Consider the following 13,556-nt stretch of genomic DNA (forward strand, 5'->3'; position numbering starts at 1 on the left):
TAGTAGCAAATACTTTACTAAAATGCTAAACAGCATTCAGGTAGATAAGTTTATCCCCTTTAGAATAGTTACCATGACAGGCTGGGCGCGGTGGCTCACATCTGTAATCCCAGCACTTTGGGAGGCCGAGGCAGGCAGATCACCTGAGGTCAGGAGTTCGAGACCAGCCTGGCCAACATGGTGAAACCCCGTCTCTACTAAAAATACAAAAAATAGCCGGGCGTGGTGGCACATGCCTGTAATCCCAGCTGCTCGGGAGGCTGAGGCAGGAGAATCACTTAAACCCGGGAGGTGGAGCTTGCAGTGAGCCGAGATCGTGTCATTGTACTCCAGCTTGGGGGACAAGAGTGACACTTCATCTCAAAACAATAGTTACCATGACATTATGTATATTCATTCTAGTATTGGAGCTGTTGCTTACAACCTCTCTGCATTCAGAGTCTTTGGGGTTAGATAGTTGACCCTGTGGAGAAGTTTGGGAATCTTCTCTTTTTCCTTGGCCCTGTGTTTCCATGAGGCAATTTTAGCTACAGTATAAATTTGGATTGCCTACTCCACTTCAATATCTCTTAGGGAGGAAGAGTGAGATCCTGTTTGTTAGGTGCCCTTAATTGGTTCATGTTTCCCATTTGGCTGTAATGAATCTAATAAAAACCTGTAAACTCTAGGGACTGTCATCCTATTCTTCTCTCTCCTCCCTGGATTATTGCAGAGCAGCTGCCCTGGATTGTCCAGGATGTGCACACAGGTCTGATCACCATGAGTAAGGGGCCTTCCCCTGCCCTAGAAGTCTGCTGGTATCCCAGCAATCAGTGATCTGGTAGGTCATTTGGTCTCATTCTAGGGCTGTTGGATTGGCAAGCTTGCATTTCCACAGAACTTGGTTGGCATTAGTACTGTAAATGTAGCAAGTTGCTCTATAAATATCTAACTCCAACATCCATTTCTACGTTGGTTCCAGGTTCAAGAAGGGGCCAGCCATGGTGGCTCACACCTGCAATCCCAGCACTCGGAGAGGCCAAGGCGGGTGGATCACTTGAGGTCAGGAGTTCAATACCAGCCTGGCCAAGATGGTGAAACCCCATTTAGACTAAAAATACAAAAATTAGCCAGGCATGGTGGTGTGCACCTGTAGTCCCAGCTACTCAAGAGGCTGAGGCAGGAGAATTGCTTTAACCCAGGAGGCGGAGGTTGCAGTGAGCCAAGATCGTGCCACTGCACTCCAGCCTGGGTGACAGAGTGAGACTCCATCCCCCCAAAACAAATAAGCAATCAAATAAATTAATTAATTAATTCAGCAAGGGAAGATACAGATGTTATGTATTAGCACCCTGAAACTCCAACAGTATTATTTATAACATTTTTATTCTTAATGAATCTACCTCCTTTTAGTGTGCTTTACATTTTGATACAGTCAAAGATATTTGGTCATTCCTTGGGTACTATGAAGGGTGGGATGTGTAGAATGGTGGGGGGGAGGGCTGGTGATAAAACTGAGTGATGCAGTTTATAACTACAAACTAGTGAGATTGGTAGTTTTGTCTCATTCCTTAAACCGGCACTGAATGCAGATTTTTAAAATGAGTTTTGAGTCATAGTAGTATCATTAGCATAGCATCACCTTCACAGCCTCCCAATGTGATGACTTGGAATGATAGCATGCATTTGGATGCACAATTCCAATAATCTTATTAAAATATTAATCACAGTACTTTGTAATTACACTTGGAACTTAAGAAAAGTTGTTGCTGGGTGCTTCAAGGTGCTGGGTTATTGGGCTTGACATCCCTCAGCTATGATTTGGCCTCTCATGAAATTCTTTTTACAATACTGTGCTTTGGCACTTGGCCCACAGGTTTGGTTGAGAGACACTACAAGAAAAGTTTTACTCCTTCTTGCGACTCTATTTGTGGCAGCCATATCATTGACAGTATGTTCCATGACATTATACCATGTTCCCCTTTTGAGGGTCTACAAATAAACTCTAGATGAATTTATTACAATATAGAAAAAATAATTCCTGTTTAAGCCAATTTTCTTTATGTTTTTTTCCTGTCGTATTGTACGTTTTTACATCAAAAGGCATTAAGCCCCATTTATAACCAAGTGGAACATAAATAAATAAATGTAAAGAAGTGAGGGAAAACTGCATTTATCTAAAGGGCTTTTATGAATATTATTAAATGTGCTTGGAAGAAAACCTATTATAAGTTTCTTGGTGCAGCGGCAAGATCTAAAAGACAAGCTCAAATAAAAACAAGAGCAACAACAACAACCATTTATTGAGCTCTGAAGATGGGTGTAATAGTATATGGAGGGTAAGAGGGTAGACGTAAGTGCCTAACTACCTGAGTTAAAATTCCATCTCTGCCTCTTATGGACTGTGTGACTCCCTGGTCCTCAATTTCATCCTATGTAACATGAGGATGAAAAACAAAACTGCAAAATACTGACCTCATAGTATCATTGCTAGGATTATCATTAAATGCTTACTCTGTTCCAGTTATTGTTCTAAGGGCTTAAATGTCTATCTCACTGCGATGTCATTTCAATTCTATCAGGTAGGTAATATATATCCATTTCACAGACAAGGAAGACAAGGAATGAGAATGTACTTGCAGGAGGTCACATAGACAGCAATTGGTAGTTAACAAAAATAAAAAAATGATCACTAAATTGCATCCAAGAAAATAATAGGCCGAGTTAGCTCCAGGATTTTGTGTTTTTTTTAATGAGGGTATCTATGTTTGAAATAAGAGGAGAGTTGCCCAGGGCAGTAAGTGAGACACTGAGCACTGTGGAGGAGTTCTGAGAAGACATGTGTGTCTTCTCTCAGAAACATGAGAGATCAGAATTGTCAGATGACACAGCGCTAAAGATGGCTTGTGCTGAGTATACAATGTTCTTCAGTAAATGTGCAGAATATTGAATAAAAGTCTTAGTTGTCATTCCCCTACTAGTATACTTACATACCCACACCATTTTCATGGCCTCATGGTAGGATTGAGTTTACAGTTGGCCCTTGAACGATATGTGTTTGAACTGCACAGGTCTACCTATATATGGATTTTTTTTCAATTAAAGTCATACCTAGTATGCCTGCCTCTCTTGACTCCCTTTCCATCCCCTCTACTTCTTGTGCCTCTACCACCCCTGAGATAGGAAGATCAACACCCCCTCCTCTACCTTCTTCTCCTCAGCCTACTCAGTGTGAAGTTGATGAGAATAAAGACCTTTATGATGATCCACTTCCACTTAATAAGTAGTAAATATATTTTCTCTTCCTTGTGATTTTCTTAAATACATTTTCTATTCCCTATTTTACTTTATTGTAAGAATACAGTATAGAAGACATAAAATATATAGAATACAAGTTAATCGACTATATTATTGGTAAGGCTTCCTGTCAACAGTACACTATTAGTAGTTAAGTTTTGGAGGAGATAAAGTTGTATGTTTGTTTGTTTGCTTGTTTTTTTATTGTGGAGGGGTTGGTGCCCCTAATACTTGTGTTGTTCAAGGGTCAACTATATATCCCGCCCAATAATTTTTGAATTGTTCACATTGTTTAGGTCAACAGGATGTTATTACATGTGATGTAAGCAAAAGTTTAATGTGCTAATGTAGTTGCTTTTGTCATCACCATGGAGAGAACATATCCCAGGTAGCCACAGCTCCTCCAGCCTGCAGTTCAGAATGAGACACATCAATTAGACCTGCTGCTGGATCCAAGCCCTGTCAGTTCACAGTCTGAGGCAGAACTTCCCAGCTGACCCTCAGATGTGTGAGTAAATAGATGTGCTTTAAATAAAATACATATAAATAAAATAATATATCAAAATAAATTTTAAAATAAATAAAAATTTTAAAATATGTAAATAACATTAAGTAATTTAATTAAATATGCTTTAAATAAAAATACTTACATTTGTAAGTGCAATGACTTTTGGCACCAAGTACCTGTAGTTAGGTCAGACTTCACAGGTGAAGGGCACAGTCCTCTTTAAAACAGCCTTCACTTCAGACACCAGCCACAAGGTTAGGAGTCCCCAGGCCACCCTCACTTTTGACCAACTGGCTACAAATCCACGCATTCCCACTTCCTCTCAGATTCATTAATTTGCTAAAATGACTCATAAAACTCAAGAAAGAACTGTACTTATAATTGTAGTTTTCTTATAGCAAAAGAATACAAATCAGAACTAGCTGAATGTATTGACACAGAGCAAGGTCCGAGAGGCTCCCAAATATGGAAGCCCCATGGTCCTCTCTTCATGGAGTCCAGAGTTCACCTTCTGGCACATCGTTGTTTGACAATGCTCAGAATATTGTCAACCAGGGAAGTTCACTTAAGCTTCTGTGTCCTAAGTATGAGTGATTGAATCATCCCTGTGTCACTCAATCTACAGTCAGCCTCCTCTCCCAAGAAGTCAAGATATTATCATATAGCTCAAAACTCAACCATCCAATCATATGGTTGGTCTTTCTGGCATGGCCAATCTCCCCTCTGAGTGAACTCTCAGGGCCCATCATGAATAACAAAGACACTTCTATGGCTCAGGAAATCCACAGGACTTAGAGGCTACCACCCAGGAACTGGGGACAAAGGCTAGTGAAATTCTTCATTACAGAATAAGCCACTGAATCTTTGGTGTGGTTTGTTATGCTACATTATTGTGGCAATAATTGACTTCTACCAAATGTCCATTACAAAAAAATCACCACGTGCCATGCTAGTTTGAATTTTTTATGAAAAATATCAATGGATATTGATGGAATCAATGGAAATTGTTTATATCAATGGATATTGATGGAATCAATGGAAATTGTTTCCATCAATGGATATTGATGGAATCAATGGAAACAGATGACAAGATGATCACATATTTGGGTCTCATATTTAAATAGATGAATACTCACAACCATTTTAAAATACATTGAGCTTGAACTCTTGTTCTAGAGAAAAATATTGAAAGGATGGCTTTTGTGTTCTATAATCTGTTATATTTTATCTGTCTCCCTTCCTTTGACGTAAGCCTTGAGATTTCTTTGGGCTAAGGATGAAATTTGTACTCTTGATAAAAACTTTTCCTCATTAAGGGATAGTTACCATTAGTCATCATGACATTAAATTAATGTTAAAGAGGGAATAGTTTATTCCAAATTCAAGTAGGGTAGTTATCTAATTAGTACTAACATTAGTATTAATTAGTATTAGTACTAGCACTAGTACTAACTAGTGCTGACATTGAATGTTAGTACTAATTAGCTAGTTATCTAATTAGTTATCTAATTAGTATGAACATTCAATGTTCTAGGATATGCTTTACCTGAGAGTTTTGAAGACTCACCCCTAAAGTGTCACTAGTGATTCTTCTTAATGCATCTAGAGACATAGCTAAACATGGTTTCATTTTAATTTTCACAGATATAGTGAAAAAGAACTATGTAGTGGCAAAAAAAGAAAAAAAAACCCAACAAACAAAATATAGGATTTCTAGCCTACCTGTCAAGAAATTCATCATAGAGGCTCTGTTCTTCATGTGCTGTGTGACTTTGAGCAAGTCACTTCTCTTCACTAGATTCCAAATTTTTCATCTGTAAAATAAGACCAGCAGATCTCTGAGTTTCCTAACAGGTCAATTAATTCCATTTCTCTCTGAATTACCAGTGTGACCTTGGGTGAATCATTTAACATCTTTAAGCCTGACTTTCTTCATATCTCCTCCTGCACACTCCCTCATCCCAATTAACGGCAAATGCACCCTTAGAGTCATCCTTGACTCCTACCTCTCATACCCCACGTTCAATCCATCAGTAAACCCTGTGGGTGGAAACTTCAAAATACACTCAGAATCTAACCACTTCTCAACATTGCTACATCATGTTCAAAGCTACTATTGTCTCTGGTCTAAAAAATTACAATATAAAAATATGAGAGTTTTATATGCATTTTTTGCACTAATATTTAAAATCATCTTTTTATTTTGCACTAGGTCTTTTTGCAAAAGCCTTTAGTGTGTTTTGTAAGACCACATCTCAATTTGGGCTAGCCATATTTTAATTGCTCAATAGCCACATGTGATTAATGGCTACTGTATTGTGCAGCATAGGTCTAAAGTCAAAGAACATTCTCCTGCCTAATTAATGTCCTTATTTTAATATTCCAAACAGAACTCCTTGCCTCAAATTCAGTTCAATGTTCTAGAGGGTTATCACTACCAGCAATAACACCCCTATACCCTTGCTTCTGCCAGTCTCTTCTCACTTTGTTTCCTCTCCTTGGGACTTATCTGCTATTCTTCTCCAAATCGATTCTTGCAAAAGTGCTCATGACTAATAATAACTTGATATATCCCCTTATTTATTCAGCAATCCCTTACTTAGCCTCTGCTACCAGCCATAAAGTGTTATTTTCCCCAGACAACTGCTTACATAAAGAAGAACCCTGGGGATACTCAACTGCTACTCAGTGGGATGAATAGGTCTCTAATGGTAAGATTCACTATGGCTGTACTGTCGAGTTAGGGGTCAGGGTAATAAAAAAGAGAGTAATTTAAGTCATAGGTAGATGTTTTTCTTGTTCTTTATTGTCATAAAAATAGTTGCTTTCTCTACGTATGCATGAAAAGAGTTAAGACAGATGTTACTTTTCTTTTCCCATTCATTTATTAGTTCGTAATATACTGGTCACTGTTTGTCAAGCAGTAAACACTGCAAAAAGAGAGTTATATGTCCTTCATCCTTGTCAAACAAGGAAATTAGAATGCTTTCTCTTGATGACTTCTCAAGCTGCCATCCCATCTTGCTAAAGTGCAGGTGCAATGAGAAATTTTATTTAGGTTACACACATACTTACTTATATACCATGCATGATTTAAGTGGGCATTTTACTGCAACTTCTTTCTAAATTCTTAAAGCAAATTGGGTTGCCAAAATGCTAAAAAGACATTTTACCAAGTGTTGAAGTGTAAAAGTCATCTGGAAACTTTTTTTCCTTCCCTGGTATTTCAGAATCATTGGGTGATAGAATCTGAGGAGACCCTTAGAGATCATCTAGCCCCAGGCTCTTGTTCCATAAAAAATCTCTGCAGGTCCAAAGAGGATAAATGGCTTTTCTAAGAACAAAGAGTTGTAAGGGATGGTACTGGGACTGAAATTTTATACTTGTTTTTGTTATGTTTAGCTCTTTCTACAAATAAAATATGATCAGGTCTGTCTTTGTCTTTTTACTCTTGCTCCTGTGACAATTACATAATATTGAGGGCATGGTGGATTCCTGCCCTAAAAATGTGGGTTACATGCAAGCAGCCAAGAAGCCCTCCAAAGATATATTGCATTACACCCTTTCCCATAGGCATAAAAGAGGTTGTGAGGTCAAGAGAGAGAATCTCAGGTCGAGACACAGGAGGGCACCAAATTATCTCTTTGCACTGGAATTATCTATCCACTTCTGGGGTGGAGAAAAAGCTACAGTTGACTGATATGCTTGAGGGTGAATACAGAAAGACGGAACTTCTCACAATACTGATTTTCTAATATGGTTAGGCTGTGTCTCCACCCAAATATCATCTTGAATTGTAGTTCCCATAATCCCACCTATCATGGAAGAGACCCAGTGGAAGGTAATTGAATCAAGGGGACATTTAACCCCATGCTGCTGATAGCGAGTGAGTTCTCACAAGATCTGATGGCTTTATATGGGGCTTTTCACTCTTTTCCTTGGTACTTCCTTTTCCTGCCACCATGTGAAGAAGGATGTGTCTGCTTCCCTTTCTGCCATGATTGTAAGTTTCCTGAGGCTTCCCCAGTTGTATTAGTCCATTTTTACTCTGCTGATAAACACATACCTGAGATTGGGCAATTTACAAAGGAAAGAGGTTTAATGGAGAACTCACAGTTCCACGTGGCTGGGGAAGACTTACAATCACGGAGGAAGGTAAGGAGGAGCAAGTCACATCTTACATGGATGGTGGCAGGAAAAATAGAGAGCTTGTGTAGAAAAACTCCCATTTTTAAAACTGTCAGATCTCGTAAGACTTTTCACTATCATGAGAACAGCACAGGAAAGACTTGCCCCTATGATTCAATTACCTCCCACCAGGTCCCTTTCACAACATGTGGGAATTCAAGATGAGATTTGGATGGGGACACAGCCAAACTATATCACCAGCCATGTTGAACTGTGAGTCAATTAAACCTCTGTCCATTATAAATTACCCAGTCTTGGGTGTGTCTTTATTAGCAGTGGGAGAACAGACTAATATAGTAAATTGGTATCAGGTAGTGGGGTGCTGCTATAAAGATACTCAAAAATGTGAAAGCAACTTTGGAACTGGGTAACAGGCAGAGGTTGGAATAGCTTGGAGGGTTCAGAAGATGATAGGAAAATGTGAGAAAGTTTGGACCTTCCTAGATACTTGGAGGGCTCAGAAGACAGGAAGATGTGGAAAAGTTTGGAACTTCCTAGAGACTTGTTGATTGGCTTTGATCAAAATGCTGATAGTGATATGGACAATAAAGTCCAGACAGAGATGGTCTTAGATGGAGATGAGGAACTTTTTGAGAATGGGAGCAAAGGTGACTTTTGTTATGCTTGAGCGAGGAGACTGGCAGCATTTTGCCCCTGCCCTAGAGATCTGTGGAACTTTGAACTTGAGAGAGAGAATTTAGAGTATCTGGCAGAAAATATTTCTAAGTGGCAAGGCATTCAAGATGAAACAGAGCATAAAAGTTTGGAAAATTTGCAGCCTGATGATGTAATAGTAAAGAAAATACCATTTTCTGTGGAGAAATTCAAGCCTGCTGCAGAAATTTACCTAAGTAACAAGTTTCCCCAAAACAATGGGGAAAATGTCTCCTGGCATGTCAGAGCTGTTTGTGGCAGCCCTTTCCATCACAGGCCTGGAGGCCTAGGAGGAAAAAACGGTTTCCTGGGCCAGGCCCAGGGCCTTGTTGCTGTGTGCAGCCTAGGGACTTGGTGCCTTGCATCCCAGCCGCTCCAGCCATGGCTAAAAGGGGCCAAGGTACAGCTCGGTCCATGGCTTCAGAAGGTGCAAGCCCCAAGCCTTAGCAGCTTCCACATGGTGTTGAGTCTGCAGGTACACTGATGTCAAGAATTGAGGTTTGGGAATGTCTGCCTGGATTTTAGAGGACGTAAGGAAATGCCTGGGTATCCAGGCAAAAGCTTGCTGCAGGGAGAGAGCTCTCATGGAGAACCTCTGCTATGGCAGTGCAGAAGGGAATTGTAGGGTCAGAGCCCTCACACAGAGTCCCACTGGGGCACTCCCTAGTGGAGCTGTCAGAAGAGGGTCACTGTTCTTCAAACCCCAGAATGGTAGATCCACCAATAGCTTGCATTGTGCACCTGGAAAAGCTGCAGACACTCAACATCAGCCTGTGAAAAAATCCAGGAGGGGAGCTGTACCCTGCAAAGCCACAGGGGCAGAGCTGCCCAAGGCCAAGGGAGCCCCCCTCTTGTATCAGTGTGACCTGGATGTGAGACATGGAGTCAAAGGAGATCATTTTGCAACTTTAAGGTTTAATGACTGTCCTACTGGATTTTGGACTTGCATGGGGCCTGTAGCCCCTTCATTTTGGCCAATTTCTCCCATTAAGAACAGGTGTATTTACCCAATGCTTGCACCCCCATTGATCTAGGAAATAACTAACTTGCTTTTGATTTTACAGGCTCATGAGCAGAAGGGGCTCATCTTGTCTGAGATGAGACTTTGGACTTGGACTTTTGAGTTAATACTGGAATGAGTTAGGACTTTAGGGGACCGTTGGAAGGGCAAGGTTGTGTTCTGAAATGTGAGGACATGAGATTTCAGAGGGGCCAGTGGCAGAATGATATAGTCTGGCTCAGTGTCCCCACCAAAATCTCATTTTGAATTGTAGTTCCCATAATCCCCATGTGTCATGGGAGAGACCCAGTGGGCGGTCATGGGGCTGTTACCCACACGCTGCCATTCTTGTGATAGTGTAGTGAGTTCTCACAAGGTCTGATGGTTTTGTAAGGGTCTTTCCCACCTTTTGCTTAGCACTTCTCCTTCCTGCCACCATGTGAAGAAGGACATGATTGTAAGTTTCCTGAGGCCTCCCCAGCCATGCAGAACTGTGAGTCAATTAAACCTCTTTCCTTTATAAATTACTCAGTCTTGGGTCTGTCTTTATTAGCAGCATGAGAATGGACTAACACACTTGCATTCTTAAAGCCTAGAGCTATAGAAAGGAAACACAGGCCAAGTGTCCACAGGTAGAAACAATTTGCTGAGCTCAGAGGCCCTTCTGCCTTATGCCAAATCTTCAATGGTCCAAGATGAAAGAAAACTGTGATCGTTTGTATTTTCACAAAGTGATTCTTTAGAAGAGATCAGGAAAAGTTGATGCAGAGGTTTTACTGAACTAGAATGATTTTTCACCTTTGTTTTAAACTTTTCAGCCAGAGTCACTTGCCAATAGCCTCAGGAAAATATAAGATGAATGTCCATCTGTTCAGAAACCTACAGAATCATCCGTTTTCATGAAGATAGGACTCTTGTCAGCATATCGTCTTGCATCATATAATTCACCCTCTTCATCCTCCAGCTGATTTAAGCAGTATTTCAATTGGTGACCCTCAAATTCCATTAATGAATTTGATATTCCTTTCTGCTATGCTGGTTCTTCATTTATCTGAGAGGTGGTGAGGAGAAATGAAATGTTACCTGACATATCTGTTCTATAGCAAGAGGAGATAATGAAGACTCCAGAGCAAAACCATAGCCTTGCTTTGAAAGGGAAGCAAGCTTCAATAACATGTGTGCAATTCAGAGTCACAAATATTCAACAAAGTCAAAGGTCTTTATTTTTGATGGTTATCATGGAGAGCATAAAAAGAGCTCTGAGTTAGCCAGTGGAATGAGAAGTAGACAGAGACCAGCCTGGGTATCTCAATTAGCAATTAGGAGCACGGTGTTTCAGTTTACAGTCACTGTGGAGCACTTTGTTAAGTGCTGGAAGATGCTATGTAAAATAAATTTATCTAGGACCAAGATATAATTTGTCCTTCCACACTATTGCCTTCCAAACAGTACAGCTAACCTCAGAAAAAATGAAAATCCTAAGAATACAGAATATTGCATTCATATCACAGTACTAAAACAACCAGGAACTGGACTACCCAGGCTTAACCATTGTTCTACTATTGGATGAGTCATGGGGAAGGCATTGACCCAGATCAGAACTGTAGTTCTAATGAATTCTACCTTTTAACTAAATATGTTGTTTATAGTATCCTATAAGATTATATTTCTTATTTCATCCGCAGAGATTAACCAAAAATAATCATAACAACTAAAACCTGTAGAGTCCTCTAGAGTTGACAAAGCATTTTTTCCTATATCTTACTTAATCATTTCAACGACCTGTGAGATTAACGTTATTATTTCACATTAAAGGCATAGAGACAAAATAAAGCAAAACTAAGTGCAAAACTAAGACATAAAGAGGTTGAACAATTTGTATAAGGATACACAATAAGTTGGAGAAGTCAGGGCTCAAATCCTTTTTTCAGGTAGGTATAGTCACAGGCTCTTGGGGTTTCAATGTAAGTATTGGTCTTCTGGTAATACGCTCAGTTCAAGTGGTGTAATCTTATTGATGCCTATACACATCTACTAAATAAAAGTGATGTTTCTGCCTTCTTGTTTCCCATAGGAATCTCCTTATGTGTCTGTAATATAGTTTGCTGTGTGAATATCTATTTTTACCATTGGGTTGTTAGCTCCTTGCAGTCAGGGACTATGGCTTATTCATTCTTACATTCCTCCCTTTCCTCAGAGCCTAGCACAATGCTTATCCATAAAATAGACCTTCAAATATTTGTTGAATTACGTTGAATTAGTTGTTGTAGTAAAGTTTATAATGACCTAAGGCACGTTGCCAAATGATGCTTGCTTGAATTTCTTCCAAGACTAAAAAGGAGACATTTAATTGTGCCCTTCAGGTGGGAGGAGATGCTATATTCTATTTTGAATAAAAAGAACTTTAAAAACTGATTAAAGAGGCATAATTATGATGAACTATGGAGACCCTTAGCAGTGGTAGCACTTTCTGCATTATATACTTAAGTACCTGAAAACATTTTAGAGAGGGAGAGCTGGAGAGACTTTTGTAGCAGCAAGCAAAATGCAGCAGTTTTACAGGATAAATCCTCTCTGCTTTCCACAGCTTTGTCTAGGAAGAGCCCATCATCTATCCATCTACTCTGGCACAATGGATTACACTGACCTGCTGATGGCGTAGGATCCATCAACATCTATTAGAAGACTTTAGAAGAAGTTCTAGTGAATGGAAATAGTCTTCTCTTGGCTTCACACACATTCTAAGACAAAGGCTGGTGGCAAACTTGAACATTTCCACAGAGGCCAGGATGAGAACATATGTGCACTCGTGGGATTTGAGGAATGAGGGAGGGAATAAAATCATTATATGAGAAAGTGATGTAAGAATTGGGGATGAGTACCCTGAAGGTAAGAAAACTCAAAGAAGGTATTTAGGTGGCTTTTGACAGGGCATAGGTATGACTACTACACACAATATACTATCATGTGCGATAACCATGATTAATGGTAGCTCTCGGACCTGAAAGAGCAATGGCTAGCATATCACATACGCATATACCCTTATAATTTTGTTCTTAGTCTACCTAACATCTTCTGTCTCTCTCATAAAGATTCAGTTCATATATAACACCTTCTATGTGAAAGGTCCCTGATTCCCCACACAGTATTAATTGTCTTCATGGTAGTTTTTACAGACTGCTCATTTTGCACTTACCACACTCTTATTTAGTTTTTCTGTCTACTTAACTATCTCCTTCACTAAATTGTGAGCCTAGGAGGGGATATAAAAGATATGGTTATTTTATCTTTGTGTGTACAGTACTTAGTACAGTGTTGAGTGTGTACTAACTGCTTAGTGAGGGTTAAAGGAAATAACAGAAAAAGAGAAAGGTGAGGGAAAAAAGAAAAGAGAGGGGATTCATTAGGAAGGGAATTGTGTACTGGAGCTATAATGTAACACATAATTGAGCTATAACACTCAAGTATCTGAATATAGGGAGAGAATTCAGTAGCGCTGCATAGAGAATGGCGTGGTACTGTCAACCAGCCAGCATCCAGAGGTAAATAATTATACTACAGAAAACGATTTTGCATTGCCCTATTTTAATTCTCTAAGATCAGAGAAAATGGTGTTTCTACTGAAAGATTCCAGCTGTTCCCGGAGAACATGACTTCAGTGCACTCGGGTTAAAGAGGCAAAGAGCTGCAGCATCCAGCAGACCCAGGAGTCAACCCTCCAAGCCTACGAGCTTCAGGGACTAATTCTAAAAGAACTGAAATAAGAAACGGTGCCCCATAGCAGAAAGCAGAAAGCAAGAGTGGCTTGAAATGCCCACAAAGGACTGTAGAACAGACCAGAACGAAAGGGAGAGAATATTGTTGCTTATACTAGTAAAACATTGTCACCAATTTGCTAGTGAAGAGAAAGCAGAGTTTGATATCAGAACA

At 39.8% G+C, this 13,556-nt stretch overlaps 1 long non-coding RNA gene across 1 annotated transcript in view; it reads right to left on the bottom strand.

Annotated features, from left to right (window-relative positions):
- LOC131381700 (uncharacterized) overlaps positions 1-13,556 on the bottom strand; it is a 118,031-nt gene that overhangs the window by 30,877 nt on the left and 73,598 nt on the right. The window contains exon 2 of the long non-coding RNA XR_009210587.1: positions 5,507-5,598. This is a non-coding gene — a long non-coding RNA (uncharacterized LOC131381700). The remainder of the gene's footprint in view (positions 1-5,506; positions 5,599-13,556) is intronic.

Source organism: Hylobates moloch, unplaced genomic scaffold (genome assembly GCF_009828535.3).
Source record: "Hylobates moloch isolate HMO894 unplaced genomic scaffold, HMol_V3 SCAFFOLD_17, whole genome shotgun sequence".
Classification (NCBI taxonomy): Eukaryota; Metazoa; Chordata; class Mammalia; order Primates; family Hylobatidae; genus Hylobates; species Hylobates moloch.